General features: G+C 49.3%; 1 long non-coding RNA gene across 1 annotated transcript; it reads right to left on the bottom strand.

Moving 5' to 3' along the window:
• Nucleotides 1-1,512: 1,512 nt before the first annotated feature.
• On the bottom strand, nt 1,513-7,955 carry LOC138845459 (uncharacterized). Its single transcript, XR_011382737.1, has 3 exons — nt 6,705-7,955; nt 5,488-5,591; nt 1,513-4,823 (listed from the first exon to the last, which is right to left on the bottom strand). It is a non-coding gene; the product is annotated as an uncharacterized lncRNA (long non-coding RNA).
• Nucleotides 7,956-19,411: the final 11,456 nt, after the last annotated feature.

The raw sequence follows: 19,411 nt of genomic DNA, 5'->3' as shown, positions 1-19,411 counted from the left end.
ACACACACACCATGCACACACACACTCACACACAGGCACACACACACACAGGCACACACACACCATGCACACACACGCACGCACACAGGCACACACACACCATGCACACACACTCACACACAGGCACACACACACTCACACACAGGCACACACACACCATGCACACACACACTCACACACAGGCACACACACACCATGCACACACACTCACACACAGGCACACACACACCATGCACACACACACTCACACACAGGCACACACACACCATGCACACACACTACACACAATCTTCATGCCAGACTTAATGGCATCATTCCTTGTCATCCCACCTGGAAAAGGCAAGATGCAGGGGAAGGGGAAGCTGAGGGGGGGACCCTTCTGTGGGTTCATTGTGGTGGTGAGTACGTGACTCAGCATTTGTCAAAACTCACGAACTCCTCATAGGCGGGATTCTGTTGTGTGTGACTTTGGAGGTGAGAAAAGGACCATTTCTCGGGCCAGGGTTGCAGCGTAGCAGGTAAAGCTGCTGCCTGTGATGCCAGCAGCCCACGCGTGCACAGTTCATGCCCCAGCTGCCCCATGGGAAAGCAGCGGAAGATGGCCCAAGCGCTAGGGTCCCTGTCACCCACGTAGGAGACCTGGGTGCAGTACCTGGCTGCTGGCTTTGGCCAGTTCTGCCATTTGGGGAGTGAACCAGTGGGTGGAAGATCTCTCTGTCTGTCTGTCTGTCTCTCTCTCTCTCTCTCTCACACACACACACACGCACACACACACTCTCAAGTTTCTGGTTTCCAGGAAGAGTTGGGGGGGGGGGTCACCATACTCTAGAGCCACGTGCTGCGTGCTGCGTGCTGAAATGCCACTGGTGACTCAGCCACGTGCTAATTACAAAAACGGAAACAAACAGCAGCAGCACCGCTTCCCCCTGTACCCCCCCACCCTCCACATGGCAACCCCACCCGGCATGTTCTCAACCGTAATGCAGTCTGTGTTTCCTGTAGAAAGGGCTAAAACAAGACTGAGATGCAGTGACAGCAGCTGCACCACTGTAATCCACTCATTTTCTTCTTAAACACTCATTCCCACTGAATAAAGTTAACACCCCCACTAATGAAACATTAAATATCTTAACACACACAGAACATGTCTCCAGGATACACACGATGAATATAGAACAGTCAGCTGTGTTTCACGAGGTTAAATTCCAGAAGATGACGTATAACTAGTGATCCTCCTGCTTCAACACACTTGAAAATAAACTTCTCAATAAAAAGATGACTTTGCCGTCCGCCAGGAATGAAGGGCTTTGGGGGCTCCCTGCGTTTCCCCTTGGGACAGTGGTTCTCAGACAGGTTCTGGGCTCACCAAGGCCCACCAGCGTCTGCTGCTGCTGCAGGCCTGGGCGAGCTGCGAGCATGTGCAGTTCTAACGAATCCTCCGGCGCGGCCGATGCTGCCAGCCCGGGCAGCCCGCTTCGAGGAGCGCCGTTGTGAAGTGCGGTCCCTGGCAGCGGGCAGCGCCAGTTCTCAGACTTAGCCGCTGTCCTTGGTGACGCAGGAGCCTGAGAGCCGACTCCGCAGGATGCTGTCGATGACTTCGGGCTGAAGGATCCTCCGGACGAGGCGCCGAGGGTCAGCTCTTTACCCACTCAGCATGTGCCCCTGGGAGGGGCTGCACTCCCCAAGCCTTTTATCAGGTCTCTCAAGTGCGTCTTCATAACGCAAGTTCCTCAAACCAGTTCCCAGCGAGGGCATGGAGCCGGCAGAGCCAGCTGCACTTGGCAGTCAGCGGCAGGAGCCCCGCTCCAACTTCCCTCCTCTGTGAGTGCCGTACGGACGGACGTGGGCTCCAGCTCGGCACGACCACGAGCGCAGGGTATCCTAACGAGCTGAGATGTCTGCGAGATATGCTAATCTGCAAAGCAGGCCTGCAGTCACGCATGCTGTCTTCCAGGCTGCAGATTTCACCTGAACGCTCCGGAAACCCAAATAGGAGCGGGGACTTTGTCAAGCAGAGCGAGGAGTGTGGGTGGGCAGCGGGAGCCGTCGCTTGCCGTCAGCAGCCTTCCCTCACCATGACTGACAGCTGTCAGCTCTGACGCACCCTCCTGTGCGCCCCCGCACCTGTCTGCGGTTTCCCATGCGTGCCGCAGGCTGCAGCGTCCGCTGTGCACCTGCACACAGGCCGGGTCTGAGACCTGCCGGTGTCCAGCAGAGTGTCCCTGGGTCCCTGCCCCATTCGCAGTCGCGCTGCGGGAGGCGGTCCTTTGAGACGTCTGCTTGTGAGCAGGCAGCGGGAGAATGGGACTCACGCTGCCCCTCTGATGGGGTGAAGGGCAGCCCTGGGGCTCAGGTGGGAGAGAGCAGGGGTGTGGACACGCCTGGCAAGGCCGATCCTGACTGGAGGGGCTTGGAATCGGCGGCTGCTGAGACGGAGTTTTAACTCTGGATTTCTGTGATCAGGGATCTCTCTCCTGAAAGGACTCTGACATCCTCAAGTTCCAGGGTTGCTCCAGCGTCTGGGTCTATCGGGTGGATCTGCCTTCCTAGGGAGAGCCTAGGCCACGTGCCCTGAGTGCTCCGCCCTGGGTTCCCTCTGAGCACAGCCCTGTGCTGGAAAGCAGGAACTTAAAAAACATGATCAGACCTAGAGCTAAAGTGCAAGATGAGGAGTTTTTTTGATTGATTGATTGATTTGAAAGGCAGAGTTACAGAGAGAGGAGAGATGGAGAGAGAAAGAAATCTTTCACCCACTGATTCCCTCCCCAAATGGCTGCAATGGCCAGGGCTGGGCCAGGCTGAAGCCAGGAGCCTGGAGCTCCATCCAGGTTTCCCACATGGGTGCAGGGGCCCAAGCACTTAGGCCATCTTCTGCTGCCTTCCCAGGTGCATTAACAGGGAGCTGGATGGGGAGTGGAACAGCTGGGATGTGAACTGGTAGTCGCATGGGATTCCAGTGTCACAGGTGACAGCTTAAACCTCTGCACCACAATGCCAGCCCCAGGCTTAGCAAACTTTTAGGGAAAGAATGGGGAGGCAGAATGAGAGGTCAGAGGCAGAATGTGGCCGGGCCACCCAACACCAAAAGGTGACCTCCCACCCTATCAACCATGACCTGGGCGGCCACCACCCAAACAGCATCAGTTGAACACGCTGATCACACACTTTTCAAATTTCATCACAGTATACAGTGCTAATGAAGTATCTTAACTTTCACGCCATCAACAGTAAGTTGTATATAATGTTTTATACATTTATATAATGTATAAAAATACATTAATACAGACACCCTTCCTGGACAAGTTCAAGAAAAACATCCAGAGCTGACAAGGCCATAGAGACAAAGACCAGCTCAGCAGGGGTGGCCAAGAGGAAAGAACGCGCAGGGCTCACAGACCAGAGGGTCGGAACGACCCCCCACACCAGGAGCCTGCTCCCCAGACCCAGGAGGCGTCACGGACCAGACCAGCAGCACCGAGAGGGGCCCAGAGGAAGTGATGGAATTCCAACCATTTTTTTAAAAATTCCTTAAAGACACTAAGTCACAAAGAGGAAATCAACTAACAAAGGGAAAATCCTGGCTGGTGGAGACTTGGCATTGCACAGGTGGCTCAGAGCCAGGAGCCCCAGGCTGGAGCTGGGCTGCAGAGGAGCCGCTGGGCCCTGCTTTTCCAGGGTGGAGTTCTCCAGGCCACAGCTCGAACTCTGAACCGCTGGATTCGCGCCGGTCTGCCTGGGAAGCAGACTGACTGTGGGGCAGGGTCCCGGGAACCACACTGTGAGAAAGACCACGAAGGGCAGCAGGTGTAACCAAGGATTTCACACCAGCCCATCGGTCTGTGTCTCCAGTGAACGGAAAACATCCCCAAGTATGAGGGACACAGATCTTCATGCAAAACCAACCAAGCAGCAACTCCGGCAACCTAGAGAACAAGGCCGGAGAGGAAGTGAGTGCTGGTGGTGCCGGTGGACTGAGACAGAACCAGGCCGAAGGATTGCGAGAGTCATGGGGAGGAAGTAGGAAATCCATGTTGTGCGTGTGTCTGTGTGTGTTTTATGAACAATGTGACATGGTAGCACGAGCAAAAATCCAGAGACGGGGGGAGGCAGGTAGAAGCCTGCAGGTTTCCACATGGTTCCTACACGAGGGTAAGTCAACATGTTTGGATCCAAATACAACATGAAAATGAAACAAATTTTCAAAGCCATAAAAGTGACCACTAGAAGATCTAAAATAAACTTTAGTCCTTTCAGAGTTCAGGCTCACTCTTCCTCTCTTTCAGTTTATGCAAACAAAAGATAGAAGCAGTGGAAACAAAACTGTTACAGAAACAATAACCAAAAAGGCATGACAGTTTCTACAAATAAATAAGAATAAATACAGACTTCAGCCACTACTTGATAGACACTAGATATAAATATTAGATAATAAATACTAGACAACAGGTATAAATAATAAACATGTAAAGTTCATCTATTAAAATATTTTAATTTACAATTGAACCAGATATTGTATATTGGAAACACTTTTAAAGAAATACCAAGAGGTAGGGGCCAGCATTGTGGCATAATGGGTTAAACAGCCACCTGCAATGCCTTATGGGTGACAGTTCAAGCTGCTCCACTTCCGGCTCAGCTCCCTGCTGCTGTGCTGGGAAAGCAGCAGAGGAAACCCGAGTCCTGGGCCTCTGCCACTTGCGTGAGAGACCTGGAAGAAGCTCCTGGTTCCTGGCTTCAGTCTGGCCCAGCCCTGGCTCTTGCGGCCGTATGGGAAGTGAACGAGCAGGTGGAAGCTCAATCTCTCTCTCTCTTTCTCTGAAAATCTGCCTTTCAAATAAATAAAAATAAATCTTTTTTATTTAATAAATATAAATTTACAAAGTAAAACTGTTGCATTGTTGTGGCTTTTTCCCCCATAACCTCCCTCCCACCCACAACCATCCCATTCCTCATCTTTATAAAAATCGAGGTACCAAGAGGCAGACATTGGTGCAGTGTTTAAGACACTGGAACACCCACCTCCCATACCAGAGGACCTGGATTGGACTACTGGCTTCACTTCCAAGTCCAGCTTCCTGCTAACACACACCGGGAGGCAGAAGTGGTTACTCAAGTAGCTGGGTCCGGGCCACCCCGTGGGAGACCTGGACCGAGTTGCCTCCTGTCCCCAGCCTGGCCCAGCCCTGGCTGTTGCAGGCATTTGGAGAGTGAATCAGTGCATGGAAGGTTTCTTTTTGTCCCTCTTTCTCTTTTTGCCTTTTAAATAAGTAAATATGATTTCAGAAATAAACAAAAGGCCACAGAGAATGGTTGAAAGCGAGAGAGTGTGCTGATTTGCAAAAGACCCTTAGCTGTCAGCAAGAGAGATGGCCCAGCAAGGAGCCCAGGAGCTCGGGCTCGGAGCCCAGTGCCCCGCTCAGAGCTCCGCCTGCGTCTCTCCGAGGTTTCGTCCAGGTTCCCCCTCCACTTCCTCCAAGTGCTCCCCACCTCCAGCCCTCCTGTTGCCCACGCGGCGGCTCGGCAGGACAGACTCTCCCTTCGCTTGCTGCCATCGCCTAGGACAGCACGAGGTTCTGTGTGGGAAATGGATCCTGCAAGAACGAGTAAAGAATAGATGTGACTTCAGTCACTGCCCTACAGATGACAGCACAGGAAATCCACTGATGTCACTCACATACCAATAGACAGGAGAGAGGATAAACCAGTGTCAACATTAAACTCCATACACCTTAAAGTTCTTTTCTGATTAAATAAAAACCCTTAATAACAAATGGATTAGATTCATCCTAAAATTGTGTGTACAGGCACGTGGGCACACGCGCACGCACACACACATCCCGCAAGTCAAGAAAACAGACAGCACAAAGGTCTTCAAAGGATGGATGTCATGCACAGCAGGTTGAGCTGCCTCGTGGGAGGCACGTGAACCGCATCACAGTGCCGGTTCAAGTCCGGGCTACTCTACTTCCAATCCAGTTTCTTGCTAATGCATCCGGAGAAGTTGCAGATGATGGCTCAAGAACTTGGGTCTCTGCTACCCACATGGGTGACCTGGATGGAGTTCTGGGCTCCTAGGTTCAGCCCAGCCCAGTCTTGCCTAGTGTGGGCATTTGGGGAGTGAACCAACAGATGGAAGATCTCCCCACCCCCTCAGTCTCTGTTTCTTCTGCCTTTTAAATAATGAAAATAGGCTGGCGCCGTGGCTCACTAGAATAATCCTCCACCTTGCGGCGCTGGCACACTGGGTTCTAGTCCTGGTCGGGGCGCCGGATTCTGTCCCGGTTGCCCCTCTTCCAGGCCAGCTTTCCGCTGTGGCCAGGGAGTGCAGTGGAGGATGGCCCAAGTGCTTGGGCCCTGTACCCCATGGGAGACCAGGAGAAGCACCTGGCTCCTGCCTTCGGATCAGCGCAGTGCGCCATTTGCAACGCACCGGCCGTAGCTGCCACCGGGGGGGGGGGGGGGGGGTGAACCAACGGACAAAGGAAGACCTTTCTCTCTGTCTCTCTGTCTCTCTCACTGTCTAACTCTGCCTCTCAAAAAAAAAAAAAGAATGAAAATAAACAAATATACATTTTAAGTGGTTAAAGTGGTAAATTGAAAAAAGGATTTCAAAAAGTTCATAGAAAATATGTATTATGAAAAAACTATACATAGATTTGAATCATTTTGCACCAAAATACACATTTTAAATCCCATTTGCCCACCAGTGTTTTGAGGGACCCTTGTTTCCGATGGTGTTGCTTGGAGCGATAATCACTAACACCGATGCACACTGGCCCCTTGCTGAGAGATTCGCCGCGGCTGGCCGTTCCTCTGAAGCCCGCGTGGTTTCTAGAGAAGGTAGAAGCAGGCAGAGGACATTTAGGCAGCTACTATTAAAGGGACAGAAAGGGAATGTTGAGAAACCACCAGAACCGGGGAAATGAAAACTTGAGAAGTCAAACAAAGGCAAGACTTAAGAAATAAAAAGGCAAGGGAAAATGTAATCTCATATTATGTCCTTATTACTACCCTTACTATGTATCTATAATTTATCGAAACATAAAAACATTTAGAATTGAGCAATAAAAATAACATACGAGGGGCAAGACCTGAAAAAAATGTACAAAATCCCCAAACTCAGGAAGTTGCCTAACGGGCCTTGGTGGAGCCCTCGAGCCCCCTCCCGGGCTGCCCTCCCAGCCTCCTGCTGGTGCAGCTCCGGGAGCCATCAGGTGACCACTCAAGTCACTCCGTTCCTGTCACCCGACCGGGAGACCTGGATTGAGCGGTCGGCTACCAGCCTCAGCCCAGCCCAGTGCTGGCCGTCGCAGGCATTTGGGGAGTGAACAGGCAGGAACTCTGTGTCTCTATCTCTCAAATAGGTAATTATTTTTTTTAAAAAAAGTAGACAAAGACAAGTAGGAAGAAGGATGTAAAAGAGACCATGATACAAATTAGCAAAATACAAATTGTGGAGCGCCTCTGGAAAAACAAACCTGAAGTGCCACAAACTACAGAGGAAATGAGCAGTAATTGGCTGTGAATTGCTACTCAAGAATCCATAGCTCCTCTCATAAGTACGTGGATGAGATGTATACTGGAGGAGGATTTCCCACACAGTAGCAAGAAACCAACCAAGTTCTTAGGCGTGGACTTGAGAACCAGGCAGAGCCACAGTGGAGAAAACACTGAACCCGAAGGGCAGCACGGAGATTTGAATAAACAGAAGGAAACACGCCGGCGCTGTGGCTCACTAGGCTAATCCTCCACCTTGCGGCGCCGGCACACCGGGTTCTAGTCCCGGTCGGGGTGCCGGATTCTGTCCCGCTTGCCCCTCTTCCAGGCCAGCCCTCTGCTGTGGCCAGGGAGTGCAGTGGAGGATGGCCCAAGTGCTTGGGCCCTGCACTCCATGGGAGAGCAGGATAAGTACCTGGCTCCTGCCATCGGATCAGCGTGGTATGCTGGCCGCAGCGCACCAGCCGCGGCGGCCATTGGAGGGTGAACCAACGGCAAAAGGAAGACCTTTCTCTCTGTCTCTCTCTCTCTCACTGTCTACTCTGCATGTCGAAGAAGAAGAAGAAGAAGAAGAAGAAGAAGAAGAAGAAAACACACTGGTGGAGAGAAGACATCAGTCATCCAACAAGTAATGAATTAAAATAAGGAACATCAGAAATTTTGACAAAATTATCATGAAATAAAGATAAAAACAAAGATAGTGAAGAAACAGTTTTAAAAGAGCAATCTATTATTTAATCTCTATAAAGCTACGTTTAAAGCAATTTGAAATATTATGCTCAACATACTAAACTTCATAGGACTAGACACTAAAAGAAAGAAAACTCAATGTTTCAAACCATTAAAGAGAACGTAATCCAGGGGCAGGCACGGGAGCGATGGTTACACTTGGGCACTGTGTGGGTGCCCACACCACAGTCAGGAAGTGGGGTGAGAGCGCCAGGCTCCAGTCCAGCGCCCCTGGGAGGCAGCAGGTGGCGGCTCCACTGCCCCACGCGGGAGACCTGGGCTGAGCTTCTGGCTCCTGGCTTTGGGCTGACCCAGCCCCAGCTGTCGGTGAGTGAAGTGGCAGACGACAGATAGCTCTCTCTCTTTTGTGCTCTCTCTCTCTCTCTGCCTTTCTAATAAAATAAATAAATGTTTAAAAAGACACTAAAAATAAAAAGGCAGCCAGAGACAGACATAGGAATGCTTAGGTAAATACATGCAACAGAATCCAGAAATAGAATAAATGAAGAAATTTTTGTATTATAACATGGAATGTAGCCATTTAAAACGGTTGAGAGAAAGATGGACGATAAACTGTCTTTGGACAAGACACTGCCAAGGCGGGAGTGGGGTGGCTGGGGGGATGATGGCTGCTTCCACCTGTTACACAAAAGAGAAATTCGCCTGGACCAAACCTCACCTTTCTAAATGGAAGCATGGCAGTTCTGAAAAGCCATGGATTTGCTAGCAAACCGGAAATGGTTATGATGGTGCCTAAAACCCCAGACGAAATAAAGCCAATAACTCTACCAAGTAAAATTCTGTGAGGCAAAAACTCCACAGACTAAATCAAAAAAGAAATGCAGATCTCGGGGAGACGCTGACAACCAGGACAGCTAAGAAGGGACTTTCCCTGATGCTCACCCAGCCGTTTGTTCTTTTTCGTTTCATCAACCCAACAAAATGTTTCAGGACAGGAACGGGCTGTGCAGAAGAAACGCAATAAAGAGGAGCTGTTCCTGTGGTGTACTGGGCAAGCCACCACCCGTGATGGGCGGCGGTTCGAGTCCCGGCTGCTCCTCTTCCCATCCAGCTCCCTGCTGGTGGCCTGGGAAAGCAGTGGAGCAGTGGTGGCCTGGGAAAGCAGTGTTTGGCCCCTGCACCCACGTGGGAGACCTGAAGGAAGCTCCTGGCTCCTGGCTTCAGCCTGGTCCAGACCAGGCTGTTGAGGCCATTTGGGAGTGAATTAGCAGATGGGAGACACTTCTCTCTCTCTCTTTCTCCTGCCCCCCGCCTCTCTTTCAAATAAATAAATAAATAAACTCTAGAAGATATGAAAAAACCAGAAGTAAGTAAATGCAAATCAAAGCTGAAAGGCACCACTTCCACCTGCAGATTGGCAAAGGTTTGCCTGGTGTTAAAGCCTCATTCTGGACAGAGGACCTGTGTGGTAAAGCCCCGTTCGGGACAGAGGAACCCGGGCCTTGTGGGGACAGCAGGACTTAGGCTGCTGTCCCACCACCCGGCAGGGACACTGGGAAGCATGTCTTAAAGCATCCAGTGCCCGCATCTGGACCCAGCTTGCCAAGGTGCTCAGGTCAGCCTGCAGCGCCCACTCCCTGCCTGCCCTCTGCCTCTGCTCCTGTGCCTGAGTGACCTCCATAGCTACGGGTGCAGCTTCTTGGTACCTCGCCCTCACCCAGGAGGAACCCGGCTCGGAGGGCCAAGCAGCATGGCAGGGGCGAGGGTCCTTTGCGAGCTGAGTCCCGGCCAAGCCACGTCCTCCTGCCTGCCTCGCCTTCGTGTACAATGGCGGAAAACCAGACCCCACAGCCACCACTCCCAGGTGGACGAGTGACATGAGCATCTGGGATCCAGGAGCCGTCAGGTGAAGCCGAGCAAGGCTCAGAGCAGCGTGGGCAGCAGCTAGTGGCCCCTTGGCAGCCCCTGGGACAGGCCTGGGACAGCTGTGGGTAACGGGGATGAGGGAGCCAGAGGGGAGGGGTCAGCTTTTAATGTAACCTATTTTGTACTCTGCTTTAAGAATGAACGTGTCTTTCTTTTATCTTTTTTTTTTTTTTAAAGCTAATTTTGAAATACAGAATAAACATTTCCTGGATACTTCCCCAGGATGTGAGTCTGCTCCAAGCGGTCCACACCCACACGAGCAGGGCCGGCCACGCTCGGACAATGCCGTTCCTAGAAAGAGGAAAGTGGGGCTTCAAGGTGGGCCATTTCCGCCCGAGCAGGGCACTCGGAGCCCGGCCGCTGCTCTGCGGCTCCCACGTCCTGCGGGCACTTTTTTCTGGCCGCTCTCCTGAGAGGGTCTTAGGAAATCCTGCCCGGCCACTGGCTTCAGCTGGGAGCCCGGTCCTATTTTTACAGGCCCTCTTCCCACCATCACTCATGTTCGCTCCTGCCCCACAGTTCAAGGAGCAAGAGGCAGGGCCCCTCTGCTAAACACGGCACAAATATTCCGGGTTTTCCTGCCTGGGAGAAAGTTGACGCCCAGAGAGAGCTGCTTGGCCCCTTTCCGTGGGAGCCTCCGGGTCCCAGGGCGGTTCCCTGAGCCCAGCCACCACTCTCTCTGAAGGTTCTGGAAAGAATTACCCTGGAAACTTATAGGAGGCAAAAGGGTGACCCTTCGGATCGACCACCCCAGCCCAATCAACCATAGAATTTTTTATAAAAGGAATTAGGATTTCGCCACCGGTGGCTTGTGGGAACAAGAGCTGTGTTTCGACACCCTGTCCCTTACATAACCATCAGCGATGTCATCATTTGCCTGTTTGTGAATTTCCAGTACAGATAATTAAAACACAAAAGCCCTCCGTTAGGGAAGATCTCCGGCTCCTTATCAGAGAACCGGAGCTGTTGTCCTTAACAGGGTACAGACACGGAGATTAAATTTCAGAGAGAGATTTATTTTGTGCTATTGTCCTCGTCCTCACCAGAGAATTGTGCAAGGGAAGTAATCTGATCAGAATAATGCATAGCAACATATTTCAGAAAACCAATAATTGCGGCAGCATTGAGCTCTGCACGGTGCCAAAATCAAGTCCAGGACCACCCTCACCCTCTCCCCGATGCCTTAATCAGGGCCTCATAACGTGGCGATGCCGTTCGCTCAGGCACGAGCTGGCTGAAGTCACTATTGGACTTCTGGAAATTTATGGTCATTTGAGAAGCAAAGCACTTTTCTAGACTCAAAATCAAAATGATATTTTATAGATAAGCCCTAGCAAGATTTCACAGCTTTTCCATCTTAAGGATTCTTTATCCTTGGCCAGGTCCTGCAGGCTGAGTTTTTTTTTTTTTTTTCTTTTTTTTATTACGTTAGGAAGGAGTTAAGTCAAACAATAGAAAAATTACGAAAACTGGCTGTATTTAAATTCTGTTTACTTCTTTAACCTTTTGACTCACCTACATAAAAGGTAATCTTTCAAGAACAAGTCCCAAACAGAATCATTGCCTATTTGCTTGCCTCAAATCCTCACGGAATAAACAGAATCTGTAACAAGATCCCTTTAACCATTTTTTATTCTGCTCGTATTTGCAATGATTTTATAACGGACGGCTGGCCTGCCGCTCTCCCGTTATCACAATCAGGTCGTCCTGGGATTAAAAACCATTTAGGGCCCAAGTCTTAAACAAACTCCCCACACGGCAGTATAATGAACATTATGCATTGTTTCTTTTTATTGTTGCCAGCTTTATTGGTTCGACCAAGAAGCTGGGGAGCTTGGGCCTCATTTTTAAGCCGAGGAGCGACCTGCTTACCAACATGGAAAGTGGCATGCAATGCACTGCACAGGTGACAGGGCAGGAAACGCACGAGGCCTTGATGGCCGCCGCCCGCTCCATCCCGAAATGGCCGCACACTCCGTCTCTCTCCAGAGACTCTTCCGGGAATATTTTCTTTACAAACATGGACCGGTGTCCAAATTGCTCAAGGACAAATATGTTGAGTTGCTGAAAAATTGCATTAAGAAGAGCAAAGCAATCTAACAAGTGCCTGAGAAGGCTCACCGTGGGCAGTCACAGGCACTTCCCGGCAGGTCGTGCGGCTGCCTGTGGATGGAAGGGCAGGGGCGGTGCTGCCTCCCCCGCATCCAGCACGGTGTCCACCTTGGGGGGGGGCCTCCATCCTGCACACGGTGCCTCATGGAGGACGCGGCACCAGCACGTAGGGTCTCCAGGGGCTCTCAGAGCACTGCGCAGGGGAAGACAGGGATCCAGCTCAGCCCTGCTTCCATCGCCCAGCCCAGGGCTTAAGAAGACTCCATGGCTGAGAAACCGGGGATGCCTTGCCTGTCTCAGAAACGTTAACACACCCACAATCCCTTTCTGCAATTCTGAAACCCAGACATTCAAGACTTTTGTATTTTTCCAATTCCATGTGAGATGATGAGCTTGCCGGTTTTATCCCTCGGCAGTAACCATTGGAGTACGCTCGCATACAAGGCATGTGCCTCAAAACCCAAGTTTTACGCCTTAAGTAGGCCCGGTATTTATCTGGAAAATAACTTCAGAAGGAAAATAATCCAAGCATTCTCACTGCCTTAATTAAAATTCAGATGAACCAAAACATCTAGGAAAAAAAAAATACAAGAAAACAAAAACCCACTCTGTGGAAACTGAATGTCAGAGGCCTCCCTGTGCTGTTAGCCCAAAGACGCCGGGGCATGCAACTGAGGGCAGACCAGAGACCACGCCTCAGCTCTGGGGCTCCTGCACAGCTCTCTGCAGCTGCCAAACACCACTGCATGGGCAGAGGTCTCAGGGAGGAGACCTCCACCTCCAGAGCCGGCACCCAGCTTCCCGTGTCTGAGTGTGCGACAGTGGCGGCTCCGGGGGCAGCAAAGGGCGGCACGCTCTCACGTGGTCACCACGCGGTCAGGCCACCTTCATGGTAAGTAAGGATCACCCTGGACGTGCAAGCGCTGTGACTTATTGAACTGCCTCCCCCTCTCCACGTGGACCAGACAGACGTCAGCATCATTGTAGACGATGACATTGCAGTGATGCAAAAAGACTGGCTTCACTCCTGTTAAAATCAGGTTGAAGGCAAAGACAAGGGTTATTGCTGGGACTGATTTCCAGTGGCTCTGCAAGATTTTCCCAGTGCAGTGTGATGGCAAACGTAGAAAAGAAAGTTTATAATCAACAAAATCATTCTCTGCAAGTGATCACATACATAACAACTCGTACAGTTAATTTGAGTGAAATGCATAGGAAAAGTCATTCTAATCAATTAGAAGACATAATGGGAGAAAATTGCTTTCATAAGAGCAAATAAGAATGCATAATTCAGGATAAAATGAACAAAAATTGTTCAGAACCACCAGTATAAACTAGGTGACATAAAAGCCCTGTATGGAAGTACGCCTTGTCGGGGCAGAGAAGGCTGGGCACAGGGGGAACGCCGGCAAGACCAGCACAAACGCAGCCGGCGCAGCCGTGGTGCTGTGCACCCAGCCGACAGCCCTAAAATTCATATCCAAACCAAATATCCAAGGACAGCCTGGAAACTGGCGGAGAAGGAAAGAACAGTGGGGACACTTTCCCTGTCCAAAAGCCGTGTGGACTGACGGCCTTTCCACCTAGCGGGGAGACCCACAGAGCCCAGGGCAGAGTGGCTCTGCAGAGTGGTCTCTCGTGCCCAGCAGCAGCTGTGCCCTTCGGCTAAGTCACACCCAGGCGGTCAGCAGCACTCGATGGAGCAAGGGCAACTCCAACGCACAAAAGTGACCCAGTAAACAGGCAGATTTTTGTTTTAGAAGGACCTTATTTTCGACATCTTTCAGCTGTAAATTCCATGAGAGAATTTTTCTCCCAGTGAATTTGTAGAACGAATGAATGACGAATGAATGATGGGTGGGGAAGTACTGGAAAAATCACCAGGAAAGGTGAGCCGCACAGGACTCCGTGTGCTCTTAGCAACAGGGCAGTGGGCCTAGGAGACGGCACAGGAGGTGCCCAGAGACCATACCAGGGATTCTATTGATCAATAAGAAACAGGCAACTTGAGGAGAGTGGAAACTATTTCAGACTGGGGTCAGGGACAGCCGTCCAGCAGTGACGGGAGACGCACACTAGGACACCTCGTGTCCCGGGGCAGCGCCTGAGCTGCCAGGGCTCAGAGCCGTCGCCTGCAGCCCACAGAGCATCACCCCAGCACATTGGGCACCCAGGGAGACTGGGTCAAGGAGACAGGGCCAAGGCGCCTTGAACCAGATCGCCCCCACTCTCTCCGGGCTATGCTGAGCTGTGGAAAAACCACCTTTGCAAGAAGCATTAGGATTCTGTGCCAACTGGGCTCACAGAAATGAAGTGGACTGGTTTGCTCTCCTATGAGAGGTGATCGGGCTACCGTACACCCACGTGAGAGCCCAGAAGAGTGGTGAAATCTGCCACAGTGCCAAGGCTGCAGTGCAGTACCCCAGGGAAGCTCTTCTGTCGATGCTTCCCAAACACACGCACACACACTGTGCACACATCCAAAACACACACACACTGTGCACACATCCCAAACACGCACACACTGTGCACACCTCCCAAACACATGCACACACACTGTGCACACATCCCAAACACACACACACTGTACACACATCCAAAACACACACACACTGTGCATGTGTCCAAAACACACGCACACACACACTGTGCACACATCCAAAACACGCACACACACTGGGCGCACATCCCAAACACACACACACACTGTATACAGATCCCAAACACACACACACTGTGCACACATCCAAAACACACACACTGTGCACCCATCCAAAACACACACACACACACTGTGCACACATCCCTAACACACACACTGTGCACACATCCAAAACACACACACTGTGCACACATCCCAAACACATGCACACACACCGTGCACACATCCAAAACACACACACACACTTACCCCTAATGGTAGAGCTAGAAACGTGCCAGGGGATTCCAGTTCAATCCCATCGAGGTGGCATGTACCAATGCCATATCACTAGTTCAGGTGATCAGTTTAAATTCATAATTGATCATAATGATAGGATTAAGAGTCAAAGGGATCACATAAACAAGACTAGTGTCTGCCAATACTGATAGAATTAAAAAGGAGAGAACGATCCAACATGGGAAGTAGGATACACAGCACTCATAGAATGGCAGATGTCCTAAACAGCACTCTGGCCTCAGAATCAGCCCTTAAGGCATTCGGATCCAGCTAAAAAGCTCATTAGAGTATTTCAGGCATGGAAAGCCAGGACACTGTGGCAAAAAAAAAAAAAAAAAAAAAAATTCCTAAATGAAAGAGCCCTGTGAGTGAGATCCCAGCGGAAAGAACAGGCCATCAAAGGAGGTACCTTTCTCCAAAGGGAGGAGAGAACTTCCACTTTGACTATGGCCTTGTCTAAATAAGACCAGAGTTGGCGAACTCAAGAGGCTTCCATAGCTTTGGCAGCTCATGACAAGAACCTAAGGTGATTACTGACGTCATCAATAAGAGTGTCAATTGTTAAATCAACAACAGTAGTCACTGTGCACATACTCCCCATGTAGGATCTCTGTCCTTAATGTGTTGTACTATGTGAATTGATGGCATAATTAGTACTCAAATAGTACTTTATACTTTGTATTTCTGTGTGGGTGCAAACTGTTGAAATCTTTACTTAGTATATACTAAATTGATCTTCTTCTGGGTAAAGATAATTGAAAATGAATCTTGATGTGAATGGGATGGGAGAGGAAGTGGGAGATGGGATGGTTGTGGGTGGGAGGGAGGTTATAGGGGGAAAAAGCCACTATAATCCAGAAGTTGTACTTTGGAAATTTAAATTTATTAAATAAAAGTTAAAAAGGGGGGGGCAGTCCTTCCTGGTTAACACTGTCAGCTCTACACATGGAACAATGCAACATTAAAATACATAAAAAAGCATGCAGGACAGACTTATAGTCCATTGTCAAATGCATAAAGTATGTAAACATGTAAGTACTCTAATGGAATAAATACAAAGTGTAAATATGTGACAGAATATTAAAGCTGAAGAAGCAGCCACAGGGTGAGAACGTTAAGGGACCTGAAAAATGGCAAAGGGACAAAGGAGTAAGACAGAAAATTAGAAAATCAACTTAGGGGCCGTGCCTGTGGCACAGTGAGTTAATGCCCTGGCCTGAAGCGCCAGCATCCCATATGGGCGCTGGTTCATGTCCCGGCTGCTCCTCTTCCAATCCAGCTCTCTGCTGTGGCCTGGGAAAGCAGTAGAAGATGGCCCAAGTGCTTGGGCCCTTGCACCCACGTGGGAGACGCAGAGGAAGCTCCTGGCTCCTGGTTTCAGATCAGCCCAGTCCAGCCTTTGCGGTCAACTGGGGAGTGAACCAGCAGATGGAAGACCTCCCCCTCCCCCTCCCCCTCCCCCTTCCTCTCTCCCTCTCTGTGTAACTCTGACTTGCAAATAAATAAATAAATCTTTGTAAAAAAAATAAATAAACTTAAATGCTTGACTGAAAACCCACAAAGAGAGCTTTGTCCGTGAATTTATGCTTTTTTTAACACACTTGTGGAAGGTTTACTTGAAAATATTTCCACTGTTTTAATGCATAAAGAAAACTCCATAGATTGCACAGAAGTAGAAATCACAGAAAACGCATGTTCTAAACCCAAAGCAACAGAACTAGAAATGAATAACAGAAAGATGGCCCCAAAACGTCAACCTACTCAAAAATATGGGGCAGAAGCTCTGAAAAACTCATGAATGCAAGAGAAAATAGCTTAAAAATGAGAATATTCCACATCCCAAGCCATGGGCACAGGCAAAACAGCCCTCAGAGGATATGTGAAGCTTTGAGCACATTTTCGGAGAAAAAAGACTAAAAGTAAAGGAACTAAGCATTCGGTTCAAGAAGTCAGAAAGATAACTCAGCAGCTCTCAAGTAAATAGGAAAAAGAAATCCTTACCGATGGAAGCAGACTCCTATTTCTAGAATCATACATGAAGTTATCTGGACCAACCCTTCCCCTAAAATCAACCAAAAACAGTGGAGAACTTTGAAGCTCCTTAACTGAATGGAAGAATTATCAATAACGTAGCAAATGCCAGTGCAGACTCAGAGAGATCAGCCAAGCCCCCAACACTAGAATCACTGCCCTCCTAGTTGGGGGATTGGCAGGTGTCTTGGGAGCCAGGGGCCACCTGTGTTGAGATCCCACTGGCATCACTTAGGAGGCTGAAACAGAAACAGGGCCCAGTGGTCCATCTTTAGCTCTCATTGGAGGTAAAGACCCTGGAGAAGCTCACGCACACATCCCCACCGGGACAACGAACGAGAGAGCACAGAGCCACACCACGCAGAGCAGTCAAACAGCAAAACTTCCACAGAGCAGACAAATCCACTGTGATTTCTAGAGTCGAAGACCAGAAGCAAACCAGCACACAACGATGCTGAGTCAAACCTGGGAAGGATAAAAGGAGCCACCAGGATGACGCCAAGCCCAAAGTTCAAAAAAAGGAAAACAAAATCAAAATCAGGAGCAATTAAACTATGCTGTCTAGGAGCGCGGACAAAAGCAAAGAAGTTATCGCAGAAGTCAGAAAACCGGTTTCCTCTGGAGAGGGGAAGAGGCTGGGGGACTGTAGGAAGTCCTGGGTGTTGGGAAGTCCAAGTTCGTAGCCAGGCAGAGTGAGGCTGGTCTTTTGTTTCTCACTTTCCCTGTGTTTTGTTTTCACAACACGAAAAGGAGAAAGTTAAGAAGTAATTAACAAAGTATAAAACACGTCAACACTCAGAGTAGATTTGAACAGCAGAGACAAAAGTATTCTTGGAAAAGACCAATAAAGTTAGCCAAGACTTTGAAAGTCTGCTCAAGGAACAAGAAAGGAAACAAAGAACCTTAGTAATCATAAAACCACACAACTGCACGCACGGTGCCAATTCCTGAGATAATACAGCGAGCAACTTTGGACCAATAAATTTAAAATAACTTCTGATTAAATGGACAGGATTGTTTTGCAAAATTCTGAGAGTTCTACAATTGGCTAGAGAAAATGCACAAAACTGGCAAGCACCAGTATCTACAAGAGAAAGGGAAAAGTCTCCGAACACACAGACCCAGCTCCCTCAGCTCCCACCACGCCCGCGAAGCAGATTCCTCCCGCAGTGTGAACTGCCCCAGCCGTGGTAGGAGGGCGCCTGTGTCTCCCTACCCAACTCCAGAACGCCAGGCACTTTATGAGTTGCTGTTGGCTCCATCTGTTCATGTCTACCTTTTGGGTTCTATATGCGAGTATTTCAAAACGTTTGTGGAAAACTGGTTTAAGAGATGTTTATTTTGGTGCAAGAGATATTTAAATCCATGACTGAGTTTTTATAATGGACGTTTTTGGTGGAATTCAAAACCACTCATGTGTTCATATTCCAAAGCTTTTGCACCAAAAATGAACTCATCTTTTAATTCTATTTTCAATGATTTTTTTTGAAGTTTCCTAAGATGTAATTCATTTATTTCCATTTCTGGTGATACAGCTACATAATAATATGATTCTTTAAGTCTAGATGTATCCCACAGCCTCTGATACACTACATTTTCCTTATTACAATTTTAGAAATTCTGCCATTTTGTTGATTTTCCCTTTGACCTAAGAGTTTTTAAATAGATGGTTTTGTTTCTTCAGGTTGCAGTGCCCGTTTGTGTTTTATTTTCTGAATAATTCCTATTTTTATTGCATTTAATCTGTGAGGGTGGTTTGTTTGACTTACATTTTTTGGAATGTATCGAGGTTTTCATTGTAGCCTAATACAAGTATATGGTCCATTTTTTTTGAATATGTACTGGAGAAGAAGGTGTGTTCCCTTTTATGGGGTACAGAATTTGATTTATAGCTACCAAATCTCCCATATTCACTACATTTTAAAAAGATTTATCTTTTATCTATTTACTTGAAAAGCAGAGAGAGAGAAATATCTATCTTCCATCCGCTGGTTCATTCCTCAAATGGCCACACAGCCAGGGCTGGACCAGGAACTCCATTTGGGTTTTCTACACAGCCGGCATGGACTGAAGTACTTGAGCCATCACCTGCTTCCCAAGGGCACTCGCAGAGAGCTGGATTGGCTGGGAGCAGCTGGGACTCGAACCAGCACCGGATACGGGCTGCAGGCGTCCCCAGGGCAGCTCATCCCACATGCCACCACCCCTCCCCCACAG

Source organism: Oryctolagus cuniculus, chromosome 15, assembly GCF_964237555.1.
Source record: "Oryctolagus cuniculus chromosome 15, mOryCun1.1, whole genome shotgun sequence".
In the NCBI taxonomy this organism is placed as follows: Eukaryota; Metazoa; Chordata; class Mammalia; order Lagomorpha; family Leporidae; genus Oryctolagus; species Oryctolagus cuniculus.
The sequence above is the reverse complement of the archived record's forward strand: the minus strand, read 5'-3'. Positions and strand labels throughout refer to the sequence as shown.